Here is a 13090-nt window from a genome sequence, read left to right as displayed (position 1 = left end):
TGAGATGTACTCAGAAGTTACAGGTAGCCACCTAGATACAGACTGGATTTAGAAATAACAGGTATGTTCCCATTTTGATAGGCATATGATTAACTAAAAAGTTCACACAAAAGCTATCTGAGAGAAGCTAGTTTCTGAGTTTGCTTATGATTTCTTCTACTGTGGCATTATTTAAGAATATATAAGAATTTTCAAGTGTTTGTAAAGAGGGAACATATTGGATATTTCCCTCCCATTTCAAAATGCTCCCTTGGGATAATACTGGTCACTAAAGAGGATACCAGAGCTCAAGTATTTAAGTACTGCTTATACTCGTTTCCTTTAATGTGCTGAGCATGGTGTACAAGATGTTTTCAATTAAAGGTGTTAATAACATAAGCTCACTATGGTGAAGAGTTAAAAGCTACAAATTAATTCCCTATTTTACTCAATGTCTTAAAACAGTAGGATTTCAAGCATAAAGTAACCGACCCATGGAATAAATTATCAGGGTAAGTGATGGAACAGGAGTAGAATGCAGTTAAGAATTTTTTAAAGCTTTTTCTGGAGAAGGAGCAGGATGAGTATATAGTTGGGAAGTGGGGCAAGAGCACATGAAAGAAGGTTTTGGATCAATCAAAGAATGCTGGGATTTGGGACTATTAGGTTTGACAGTCTTTCCCCTCACCTCCCTGTAATGTCTCTGCCATGTGTCCCATCCTCTGTTCTACCATTATTACTTTATTTCCTTCTTCCAGTTTTTCCTTTTTTCTGTCTTAACTCCCCCACTTTAAAAAAGCAGCTGTTTAGTAGTATGTACTATATTGTCTGTGCTTATAGTAAGAAGAGTGGATATGAAAAAACACCACCTGCTTACTCTTCTCCTGGCACGTATTCAGAATCAAATTTGCTTAATCTGGTGACAAAGGGCCTTATCCAAAGTCCACTGAAGTCAATGGAAGCTTTTTCATTGGGCTTTTGATCAGGTTCCAAGCCATTTTTTTTCCTTTTATTTTTTTAAACTCCACTTAGCACTTCAGAGCCAACTCATCTCCCAGAGAGAGAGTTGGATTCTGCCCTGGATCACATATCAACAGTACTGTTAATGAAGATTGAACTGAAAGGCCAAATTCTCCCTTCATTAAAGTCTACTAAAGGCACTGGGGGTCACTAGCATAACTGAGGGTAGAAACTGACTAGAAAAACCCTGAGTGGTGATATCTATGAGCCGGGGGGAGTAGGGGGTGGGGGGGAATATATGCAGCTTGGCACTCTGATCCGAGTTTGAATTTGCAAAACTGGAAGTTATTAAAACTTGTTACTCAAAATGAGGATGTATGTGTTATGGAAATCACCAAAATGGCACCACACATCACCATTTCTACAGTATCTCTTTGCAGAGGAACAGCACGTTTAGGTCACATTATTCCAAGGTAGATGAGTACCATGCTAGTCACCCAAACGCTACAGAGACAGGTACTTTGGGAAAGAAGGGGAGGAAAGAAATGGGAACCTCTCTTTAAGGCATCAGGACTAAGTTTCCAAATATCTTTTAAGGCAGCTGGATAAGAAGTAGAGATCCTTATCATGCTGCTGGAGTCTCAGCTGGTGGGAAGAGTTGCAATGCAGTGTTATAAAAAGCTGGCACTGCCCCTACTTGCTGTTTGCAGCCAGCGGGTATTATTCAGTTTAGCTAGACCAAACACATGCAGAGCAGAAAGACAAATTAAATCATTGGCAGCTTCTTTTACCACTTGTAGAGCCTTTACATTTACATTTCACCCCCTCGACCAGTACTGAAACTCAGATTATGCCATGGTAGAGTAATAAACATTTTGAGGTTTCAGGACAGCTGTAAACACACACCAATTTGGAAACTACTTTCATTTTAACTTCAAAAGTTCTTTCAAAATCCTTGTTTAGGGTATCAAACTTTGGAGTGGGAGAGAGGGTTAATGGAAGCGTTGAGCCATTTGGCATTTAATATTTGCAACTATAGTTAATCTCCCTTAGAATAGATTGTATGTGGGTGGATTACCACAAACTGGCTTTCTTCAAGCAAATAAAAGTGGCAAGAAAGAGACATAAGATGTACCTGGAAATTCCCACTTGCCATGATTTGTACAGCATCATGCAAACAGATGGCAAAACAAGTTATTTGATTTGCACGTACAGCTTGGATGAATTCAATCCATCCCTGAAATATTACCTTACAGGAAGCTGTTGCTGTTTTTCATGTGTGTTCTACTCTTCATGCTCCTCGTTGTACATAATCTTTTGGGCCCATATAACATTTCAAACAAGCTGCTATCCCTTGAAAAGAATAATATATTCTTGTTAGATACAAAAATAGATTAAACAGAAAGGGTCTGTCTGCTTTTACATTGCACCTGGTTTGTAACCTCATATCATCATAATGCTGTTATGCTAAAAGAGGTACCAAGTGTCAGGTCAGTTCTTATAAGATGTCTATCTGTTATGACAGATAGTCTGTTGGTTGCCCAGGTTGGAGCTCACTTTGATTCACCATCAGTCAGGATATTTTTGTCCTGGGGGAGGGGAAGAAAACAATAAAGAATTTTTTTGGAAAAGTATGAGTGTAGGTAGACGTTTCTCTCTTTCGCCCAGTAAACTGAACAGTGAAAAACAAAGTGAGTTCTCTCCTGAGGATTCAACCGGGGAAGAAAAAATCCTCACTAAAAGGGCCATTCACTTGACTTAAACGTCATTAAGCACTGCTCTCTCTCTGACTTCTCTGCTGCTGAGTTCCCCTCTCTCTGACCATCAGCTCCTCCCCTCTCCCACAATACCCTATCAGTCTGCCTTCTGAGACTGTCAGTCCATAGGCATTGATGATATTTCACCTTCTCTCAGCACTCTCCTCTTTCTTCTATTGATATGGTTGTCAATTCTCTCCATATTTCATTCACAACCCTTGACTCTCTTTCCCATCTCAAGGACCACCATGCCAATCCCAGCTCTGGCTCATCCCCACCATCCACTTTCTCTTCTGTTGCTCTCCTATTAAGGAGCATCTCTGATGAAAATTCTGTGACAAGGCTACAAATTCCACTACAAATTCATTTTCTTCTCTTTCAGTTCTGCCATCTTCCTAGCTAAACAACTCTACTTCTCCAACTCAGTGAATCCTATGCCCACAATACCAGCCACCTTTTCCTCACTCAAAACCTTCCCTTCTCCTGCCTCCACTTCTCTCTTGAAAATTTCATCCAAGAGAAAGTTGACAAAATATGTGACTTTTCCTGTCGGCTCATCCAGCCTTCCCTTCTCCTACAACTCTCTCCTCTTTTTTCTGTGTCACAGATGCAGAAGATTCTCATCTGCTCACTTCCTCTAACTCCTCCACTTGCTCCAGTGACCACATCCCATCTCCTGAGCTCCCTTGTGCCCACACACATTCCCTCTCTTACTCTTCTCTAATCACTCATTCTTCTTTGGCTTTTTCCCTTCGCAATACAAGCAGGCTTTAGTTTTTCCCATCTAAAAAATAAAAACCCACCCTTCACCCCACTTGCCTCTCCAACTACTGCCCCATCTCCCTTTTATCTAAGCTCATTGAACACTCTGTCCACAAATCACTGTTTGGAGTTCCTCTCCTCCAGTTCCATCTCAGACTCTCTCCAATCCAACTTCTGCCTCTTGCACTCCACTGCTACCACTCTAGCCAAAGTCTGATCCTCTTGATCCAGTCGGCCACCTCTGATACCATTGATCATGGGTCCTCTTCTTTAAATTTCATCCTTCCTTGGCTTCTGTGACTCTGCCAACTCCGGTTCTCCTCTTAGCTTTCTAATCTCTCCTTCAGCATGTCCTTCAAAGGATCCTCCTCATCCCCCATTTCTGTGACAGCCCCACTGGGCTCCTTGGTTCCCTTCTCTTCTCCATCTACACCTTCTCTCTGGTTAACCTCATCCAAAAACGTGAATTCAACCACCATCTCTACTAAGACAACTCACAAGTTGTCTACTCCAAACCTATCTTTCAGTCCAAACAAAAATCTCAGCCTGTCTCTCGGACACGTCTTGTCGATGTCTAGCTGCCAACTCAAGCTCACTAAAACTAAATAATAACTAAATAACTAAAATAGAGCTCTTAATTTTTCGCTCAAAGTCTTCCCCATTACCTCCCTTTCTCAGTCACTGCAGACAACACCAACATCCTGCCTATCACTCAGGCCTGAAACCTGGGAGTCATTTTCAATTTTGGCCTCTCTCCAGGTCCTCACATCCAAGCTATGTCTAAATCTTGCAGATTCCTTCTGCATGACATCTCTAAGATTGGGCCTTTCCTAGCCATTCACCCAGCTAAAACCCTTGTCCAGGCTCTCATCATCTTACGTCTCGATTACTGTGACATACTTCTCTCAAGCCTGGACAAATGCAACCTTGTCCTGCTCTCATCCATTCAGAATGCTGGAAAGATCCTTTTCCTAATCTGTCACTTTGACAATGTCACATCTCTCTTTGCATCCCTCCACTGGTTTCCCCTTCTCTGTCCCATCAAACATAAAGCTACTTGTCTTTACTTTCAAGGCCACTCATAGCCTATCCCTACTCTACCTACCATTTCCCATTCATTATCAAGATGTTGACTCCCCCCTTCCGACTGACACATGATGCCAACCTCCATCAACCACTTTTTACATTTCCAAACAAGCTCCTTCTTGCTTTCTCCCATGCTGTCCCTCGTGCCTGGGAGAAGCTCCCCATGAACATGCTAAAATGAACACGCTATCCTTATTCAGAACTGCTCTTTCTCCGTGATGCCTACAAAAGGCTTGCCAATGGCTAGGCTGCTGTGTGCTGAGATCACTGTCTTTCATGCTGACCAATATGGTCTCCTTGTTTTCTTGTGCTCCCCACATGTCTATATCCACCTGTTGTTGTTGGTCTTATACTTAGATTGGAGGCTCTTTAGGTCAGGGACATATTTTTGTTGTGATTATATACAGCCTAGCACAATAGGGTCCTGACACATGACTAGGGCTTTTAGGCACTACAGTAATACAAATAAATATTAAAAGCATCAATTGTTCCACTGTGTAGTAGATCATATAAAACAAAGAACGTGGCTTGTTTCTTGTATTGTGCCACTGAGCTGGACCAAAATAGTTACGAGAGATGTGCAATTTTAGCTTACATTAAGATTAAATTTTTGCATTCTAAAAGTAGCTGAGGGGAAAAAACCCCCACAACAACCGAATCATTAACTAGATTTTTGCTTTTCAATGCATAAAAAGCATCACACAACTAGAGAGATAATCACAGACCTGCTCAAAGTCACACTGCAATGACCTAATTCGATCACATTTCTAAACTTGTTTGTGCATCACTGATCAGCCATTAGTTCTCTTTTTTGTTTTTGCATGATTTTCACTTTAAAAATCCACACATTTTCTATTAGCTGATATAAATTAGAACTGCACTGATTTCACAAACTAGAGGCAAGGTAACAGCTTTCTCCACTAAAAATACAAGCTTTTTTTCCAGAGGAAAATAAGCTGCATTCGGCAAAAGTAAGATCTGCAAACTTAATGAAGAGTGATTTTACTGAGTGCAATAACTTAAGTTCACCTATTAAAAGGATTTACAAAGGTTGGTTAAAATACTTTACCAGACTAGATTATATCAGAAATAGAATGGTAACCAAAATCTGGCAAATTTGTCTTGATACCAATGAGTGCTCTAATGTTGTTGCAGAAATTATAATTTGAGAATTTTCTACATCAATAAGTTACGTATTAAATAAGGAAGGAACCTAAATGCAAATACTATTTGGAAAATTCTGACATCTCTTATTAGGTTTCCCCCTTACAGGAAGTTAGTGTTCATGAAAATGAGATCTGATAGCAAAAGTTATTGAAGTGTCCTGTGCATCCAGATGGTAAAATAGGTCGCAATCATCCCCAGGCCATAAGGTTCTGCAGCAGGCCTGTGGCTTATCATTTCATTGCTGGCACTTTAATACCATACTAACACGAGTAGTATACTGTTATACATGATATCGCTATGTCCACATGAAAGATTAAGTCTAGGTCCTGTCTATCTCTTGTTGAAGTTAAATATCCAATAGCACTTTATTCTCTATTATTTAAAGAAAAATCATGACCAATGTTCTCTCCTCAGAACCCACTTGCCCATTACAAGAAGTTACCCAGCTAATATTGGCTAGTTTACATGGCAATTTATTTACAATAAAAAATGTCTATACTTGACAGTATATTTTGCACTTCTCCATCACCCTTCAATTGTTGCTCATTTTCCTAGGCTGCAGTCTATTAAGGGCAGGAATTGCGTCTTTCTGCATCTATCACATTGTCATTTGGGTTCTTGTACCACTTACAATACCATTCCTATCATATCCCATTTTCACAATTATCAAATAAAAAATGAGATGGCAGCATTTTAAGAGGCTTTATTATCCTGCTGTACTTCATGATGGACATGCTGTACTATGATCCAGTCAGACTTCAAGCTAGGTAGGGCTTAGAAAGGTAAGTCCATGAAAGGGAGACCACCAAGTAATATTTAACTGCCTCAGGATGTGGCACTGATAAATCATTGGGAGCTGTATTTAATCGCTGAATCAATAGTGAAAAAAATCCTCCAAAATACTATTGGGACATTGCACTACTGTCTTTCAAACCTAACATTTAAAAAAAAAAAAAAAAAAAAACCAACCTAGGTCCTCACAAGTGGTCATTAAACGTCCCATAACACTTCCTATAAGAATAGTGACATTGTAGTCCAGCATTCCGGCGAAGTTCCAACTCCTCTAGTTACTTTCTGCTTATTTAAATTCCCCCAGAAATTTCAATTGGCCAGCGTATTCTTCACTTCCCATCTTAAGCTGCTGTGTGGCATTGCTACGCACTGTTAAACAGCTATTGTGTTGTTACACTCCACGGGTGGCTGCATTTCAATGGTGGGTGAAGTAAGTACCTATATGTTTATCTATGTCACAGAGGTGTTGTAAGGATTATTTTATGGGCCAGATTTGAAAGAATTAGTAAATTACATCTCCCTGCGTAACTCAAGACCCCTGTGCTGGAGAACAGCAAGGGTAGGCAGTGCTTCTGCTGCTAATCAACCTCATGGTTCCTGCCAAGGAAACGGGCAGCTTTAACTGCTGTTGGAGTTCCACTATTAGAAGCACCCGAGAGGAATCCAAGGCCATAAACCCTTCCCAGACAGGGCCACATTGGGCCCTTATGGCTCCCTTGGTATAAGGAAGGTTGTAGCAGTTTTGTGCAGCTGCAACCTCTTCCTTCAGAATCTCCATGAGAGTCTAAACTGACAGACTGTAAGGTGAATCTGGCTCAGTCTCCCCAGTGTTTTGAGATCCTTAGACAGACGGTGTAAGTCCTATACACCCCTCTTAGGTCCAGTGGTGCAATTCTTATTTACTTGAGTGAGTGAGTCAGTGAGAGAGAGAGAAGCAAGGATATAATTGACATGAAAATTTGGCCTCGAGTCAAGCACAATTCTGAACAAATATAAATTTACATGACATGATACGTACATAATTTTAACATACAAAAATGAAGATTCTTTGTATACAAGTTTTGCATGGGCATAATTACCTCCAAGAAATCATAATCACATTAAAGCTCTTGTAATTTTCCATGGAACTGACGTGAACATGTGACTTCTACCATTTAAATATCCGCATAGTGACATTTCAATGAAAACCAACAAGTAGAGAAAGAATATTTTGATACAGACTGAAATATCCAATCTTTCCTAGAAAACTTACAACACAGCTGATGCTGAATAAAAATAAGTAGCATTTATATAACCTGTTTCATCCTCCAAAGATCTCAACTAAAGATTTACATTTGCTCAGAGTCTCATTTCAGAATGTCCTAAAAACCTGAGTGAAAACAGTACAATGGACCACTTGGGCAGATAACACCACAAGTTTTTCATTCGTAGTACAATTCTGGAAGCTAATGCTAAGGGCTCAACAATGGAAGACCGTCTCAGTTAGCAAGTGTTCCGGTTTCTAAGAGTCCACCATAAGGAAAACAAAAGGTAGTTTTATACAACTAGAAAGCAAAACAGAAAAACCCCTACTTATCCTGTAAGTCTGTGTGTTCAGTCTTCCTTCTACCTAGGAAATAGCTGTACTTGTAGTACAGAGATCCTGATTTGGCCTTCAGTTTCTAACCCTGCTTCATTACTTGTTCCCAACCACCAATGAAGTTTCAATTGTCAGCCAATTCCCTGATTGATGGTGATCACATTCACAAAACTGTACTTGTCACAACCTTTGCTGAATTAGCATTTCATGTTAAAAAAGGAGCCTCCCAAACAAAAAAATCAATGCTTGTTGCTCACCCTATGAATGAATCCCAAAGAACTAAGGATCTGAACAAAAAAATACAGCACAGGTTTGCACCAAAGCTGGAGGTTTGCACCAGTGTAGCTACTTCAGTGAAATTACACTGGTGCAAGACTCCCTCATGTAGAAAAGCTCATAGATGCACACTGAATATGTGCAGCAAACACAGTATGATTAGCAGTAAGCGTACGATTTGGATCACATGCCATAACCATGAATGACAGGTAACAGAGTACTTCCTCATTGTACTTTTAGAAAATCATCTTCTAAATCTTATTTGACTTGCATGGCTGTGGAGTTTTTGTTTAGCCATTGATATATAAACAATTATGTTTGACCACAGATAATATGCACTAAGAATCCATCTATACTAGGAAAGTGATCAATTGTTGACCGACATCATCAGCAAAAAGTACAGCCTAGCCCCTCTGAAACTGGTGCTGAAAAAATATGATTGCTAGTGAAAACTGGGTCAAACCCTTTTCAACACATTCCAGAAAGTGCAGTAGACTCTAGCAGAATGTAATACTGATACTTTCTATAACTGTGGAAAAAGCTTAGTCTCACCTAAAACTTGCATTTTCAAGATATCTGAAGAGGATTCTTCAGAAAACCAGTGTCAACAGTGGGTCATTTTCCTAATATAGATAGACCTAGAAGCTACGCTATTGTATGTTACCAGTTAACTTGGATTATAACAATGATTTTAAATGTATTCAATTCAGTTTCCTTTTTCTCTTGAGCCCACAATGCACAGCTCCTCTTAACGTAAATGAAATGTAAAAATGTTTTGAATAAGGAGAGGACATATTTAGATGTAGATTGACAATGAAAAGCAATATAAACAGGAACTCCATTAACTGGAGCACACTACGAAAGGCATGGTTCCAGAGTACTTACGAGATCCTTTCCAACTATCATCTACAACTTTCAGATAAATCTGGTCTAGGCTTGAAGACGGGCCAATAACATCTTTCTCCTGCTCATACCTTTTTCCATGCAGACCCCTACACCTGAGCCACTCCTCTCTTCTTTTATCTCTTTCCTTCAAAAAACACTTCTTCCTCATAATCACTTCCATTCTCTCAGCCTATCAAACTTCCCTTTATTCTCAGATTAACAGTATTTGCACACAAACCATTGAATTCTCAAGACTCGTGCACTACTGACTGGAGCAATCTCAGTCTTATTGCTGCAATGCTCATACTCTCTATTTCCCCACGACTCTGTTCACTTCTTATTACTATCCTACCATCACTCATCATGCAATATCTATTTAGATTTTATAAATAATTTGGGGCAGGGGCATCGCATTATTTGTTTGTAAAGTACACTTATTGCCCTGTGCAACTAGCCAACCAACAAAGGGAATGATTCCTATGCAAGAAGATTTTACTGTAAACAGTTGCAAAAATCATTTAAATAAGATTAAGCTCAAACACTCAATATCATCAGAAACAATGCAAATGGTCAAGTTACTTATAAATATCTAACCAGAATTTCTGGCAGAAAAAATAATAGATTTAACAAAACTATACACTAAGGCAGCTTTATGTCTTCCAATTGCTACCCTCCCTTGTTTATCTAAACCCTTGTAAATCTTTGCTATCAAAACATTTTTGAATTTGTGTAAAAACAAACACCTCCCAATAGCATTTTGAGTTGCAATGAACAATATTTGATTCTTCTGTGACTAAGTCTGCAAAGGCCAAGATACATCAAGAAGGGCTGAACTTGTAAACAATCAATTGATTGATTAGTATTCATTGTTCACAAACTAACTGCAATACAATCTGTACATATACGCTTTATACACATTAAGAATTACAGACAATTATAAACAAACAATCAAAATGCATTTACTGTTACCTATGTTAGTAATGATTCTCAACCACTGCAGTTATCATGGAAGGTTTCCTTTGTGTGTATAGGTGGGAAGTAAGACAAGGGAAGGGATGTATAAAATTTTTATTTATTTTTAAATAAGGAGACCTAATTAACAATTGACAGGGAGTTTTTATACAATTTTTAAAGAGAGAAGCCACAAAATATCTTGAAGTCGCAGCCCACAAAAGTAAATATTTGCTGTATTTAGCAAATGATCATGCAAAGCGCAGAACAATACTCAGAGAAGGGAAGAAGTTCATTCCCTGTACTGCAAAGTTATTTTACATTTTCAAGCCAAATAGCAAATAGTTTTTAGAGAAGGGGGGAACCTAATCCTACAAACTCACATAAATGAGTCAATAGAACCAACAAGAAAGAGTTCCACAAACATTCAGACAAGGTTGTGTGGACGTGCAGGAATGGCCCGGGATATGAGATAAAAGAGTGATGTTGGATTATCACCTTTATATTGAGTACTACTTTCACTTTTTCTTACTGTCTGTATCTTCTTCTTTGGATTCACAGCTTGCAAGTCTCCCCTGAGGCAACCTGAGCCTGAAAAGAGAGAGGTAGAACTGAGCTATGCAATGTTAGATGAATGAGAAGTGAAGGATAAAGGGTGTTAATGTCCAAAACACTGTCACGGTTGGAGTAGGGAGAATGAAGAGAGAGGAAGCAAAAGGTATTGCCACAAAGTGGAAACTGAAAAGGAGGGGTAATCCACAGAGAATACTTGGGGTTTGAATGGGGGTAGAAAAACAGCAGGATAGTCAGTCTCCTCAAAGTACAGTCTCATTGGGATTGAAGTAAGGGACAAGGACCATTAAAGGGTGGGCAGAGAATAACCCACAAATCAGAGTTCCAGGGGAATTAAAAGGAGCAGGAAGCTAACTGCCCCCTCCTCCTGCCCCCTAACAGCAAAGTCTCAGGAGCTTTGAAGAAGAAAAGTAGGGCATGAGGGAGGTTAGCCACCAGACATGGTTTCGAGGTCTGAAGGAAGATGGCCCAGAATATCAGGGTGATGGTGGGTGCAGAAGAAATGGTAGAAACATCTGAGAGAAGAACACGGGCTCAGGATGATGGTGCTTGTCTTCCCTAATCAAACTCTAGAGCAGCATTTCTCAAATGTGGCCTCCGTGGCTGCATGCGGCCACTAGGGGTTTTCTTGTGGTCACAGCCTCCTGGGCAGTGATTGGGTGGGGAGGGATCAGCCCCTCCCCTGGGGCCACAAGGAGGGGTTGAGCACTGCTCTCCCTCTGGAGACACAAACGCTGGAGGAGCGGACATCGAGTGCGAGTTCCCCATCTTCCCGGCGGTGGTGGGGCTCGGGCTTCCGGCTTCAGCCTTGGGGTGGTGGGCAGCAGGCTCTGTCCACATGACAACAGCTGTCAGCGGGCTCCAGCCATGGGCTTCCACCGTGTCTCTGGGTTTTGGCTGCACAGACAGGTTTCGTCCCCTAGCCACTGGGCTTCGGGCTCACCTCCCCATTCAAGACTTAATTTATCTCCCAGTTGCCAGGGATGAGTAAGTCTGCTGCGGAAAGTGATATTTGTATGTTAATATCACTTTTCACTACTTCCCAACTAGTTAACAAGTCTGCTGCTGTGAAAAGTGATATTAACAAAACATACAAATAACACTTTTCAAAGAGGCAGACTTACTAGCTAGCGCATCTAAAAAAAAAAAAACACTCCATAAAACCCACAACCAAAAAAAGGAAAAGAAACTACAACAAAAGACAAGAATATGCAAAGCACCTTATTTGTGTTTCTATTCTATTTAGGTCCAGTAAAGAATAGAGAAAACTGTACATTGTTATTATTATTGAGTCTGTGGGGAAAAAAATCCCTACATAAATAAATTACTATGATTTGGACATGTATATGCGCATACTTATTTATGTTTCCTAACCTTAATTAAATATTTTAGAAAAACTGTCATAGTGGCCACCACCAAGAGTTGGTGGCCTCACTCTGAGGCCACCGAAATTTTTGCTGTGAGAACCCCGAGACGGGAAGAGGGTGAAAGGTGGGGAGGGGAGCAATGCACGAAACAGAGTATTTCAGGGCACCTGAAAGGGGACAGTGGGAGCAGGGAAGGGTGAACCCCCTATAGCAGAGTATCCAGAGAAGGATCAAAGGGGCGGGGGAGAGGATGGAGCAGATTTACTCTTCTCCAAAACAGTTTGGGAGGATAGTGGGGGCAAGGGCTACAGTGGGAGGAGAGGAGGAGAGTCAGGGGGGTGAGGGCAGGCATGGAATGGGCTAGTCCCCTCCAGAGCAGAGTCTCAGAGGGGGCAGGGGGGATAGCCCTCCCGCCTCCAGAGCGGTCTCAAAGGAGCCACGGGGCAGAGCGGGGGCTAGCCCCCCAATACCAAAGTGTCCAAGGGAATCACGGGGCGGAGGGGGGAGTAGCCGCCCAAGATCAGTACCCAGGGGGGTGGGCCAGTGACCCCCCCCAGCAGTCCTATGGGGCTGCAGTCTATTCCCCTCCCCCCGCAGCAGAGTCCCGTGAGAAGGGGCAGGGGGATCAGCCCCGAGCGCGCAGCCTCGGGGCGGGCACGGGGAGGGGGCTCAGCCCCCCCCCCATAGCAGTGGCAGGCGCCCCCATGACGGAGTCTCGGGGCAAACAGGGCTTTAGCCCCCCGGCTGTTACCTGTCTCCTCCTGAGGGGGACGGGACCGGACCGGCGGCCACTCCGCGGCCGCTCCCCCCACTGGCACTGGCTCAGGGGTGGGGGGAGCCGCAGACCCAGCCGGGGGCGTTGTGGGGACACTTTGCACTGACTGAGCCGCCCCCCTCCTCACTCTGGGGTCACTGGGCAGGGGCTGACCCCCACCGCAGCCAATCAGCTGCCGCAG

General features: G+C 41.8%; 1 protein-coding gene across 4 annotated transcripts in view; it reads right to left on the bottom strand.

The window, feature by feature from the left end:
* ASB7 (ankyrin repeat and SOCS box containing 7) overlaps positions 1-13046 on the bottom strand; it is a 43048-nt gene extending 30002 nt beyond the window's left edge. Inside the window, exons 1-3 of one of the 4 annotated variants that reach the window (XM_077828688.1) lie at positions 12886-13046; positions 10693-10785; positions 2189-2292 (exon numbers count right to left, since the gene is read on the bottom strand). The gene's annotated coding sequence lies outside the window, so the exon portion shown is untranslated. The remainder of the gene's footprint in view (positions 1-2188; positions 2293-10692; positions 10786-12885) is intronic. The other 3 variants (XM_077828689.1, XM_077828690.1, XM_077828691.1) reach the window with 3 other exon arrangements.
* Positions 13047-13090: the final 44 nt, after the last annotated feature.

Source organism: Eretmochelys imbricata, chromosome 10 (genome assembly GCF_965152235.1).
Source record: "Eretmochelys imbricata isolate rEreImb1 chromosome 10, rEreImb1.hap1, whole genome shotgun sequence".
In the NCBI taxonomy this organism is placed as follows: Eukaryota; Metazoa; Chordata; order Testudines; family Cheloniidae; genus Eretmochelys; species Eretmochelys imbricata.
This window is presented reverse-complemented; position numbering and strand designations above follow the sequence as displayed.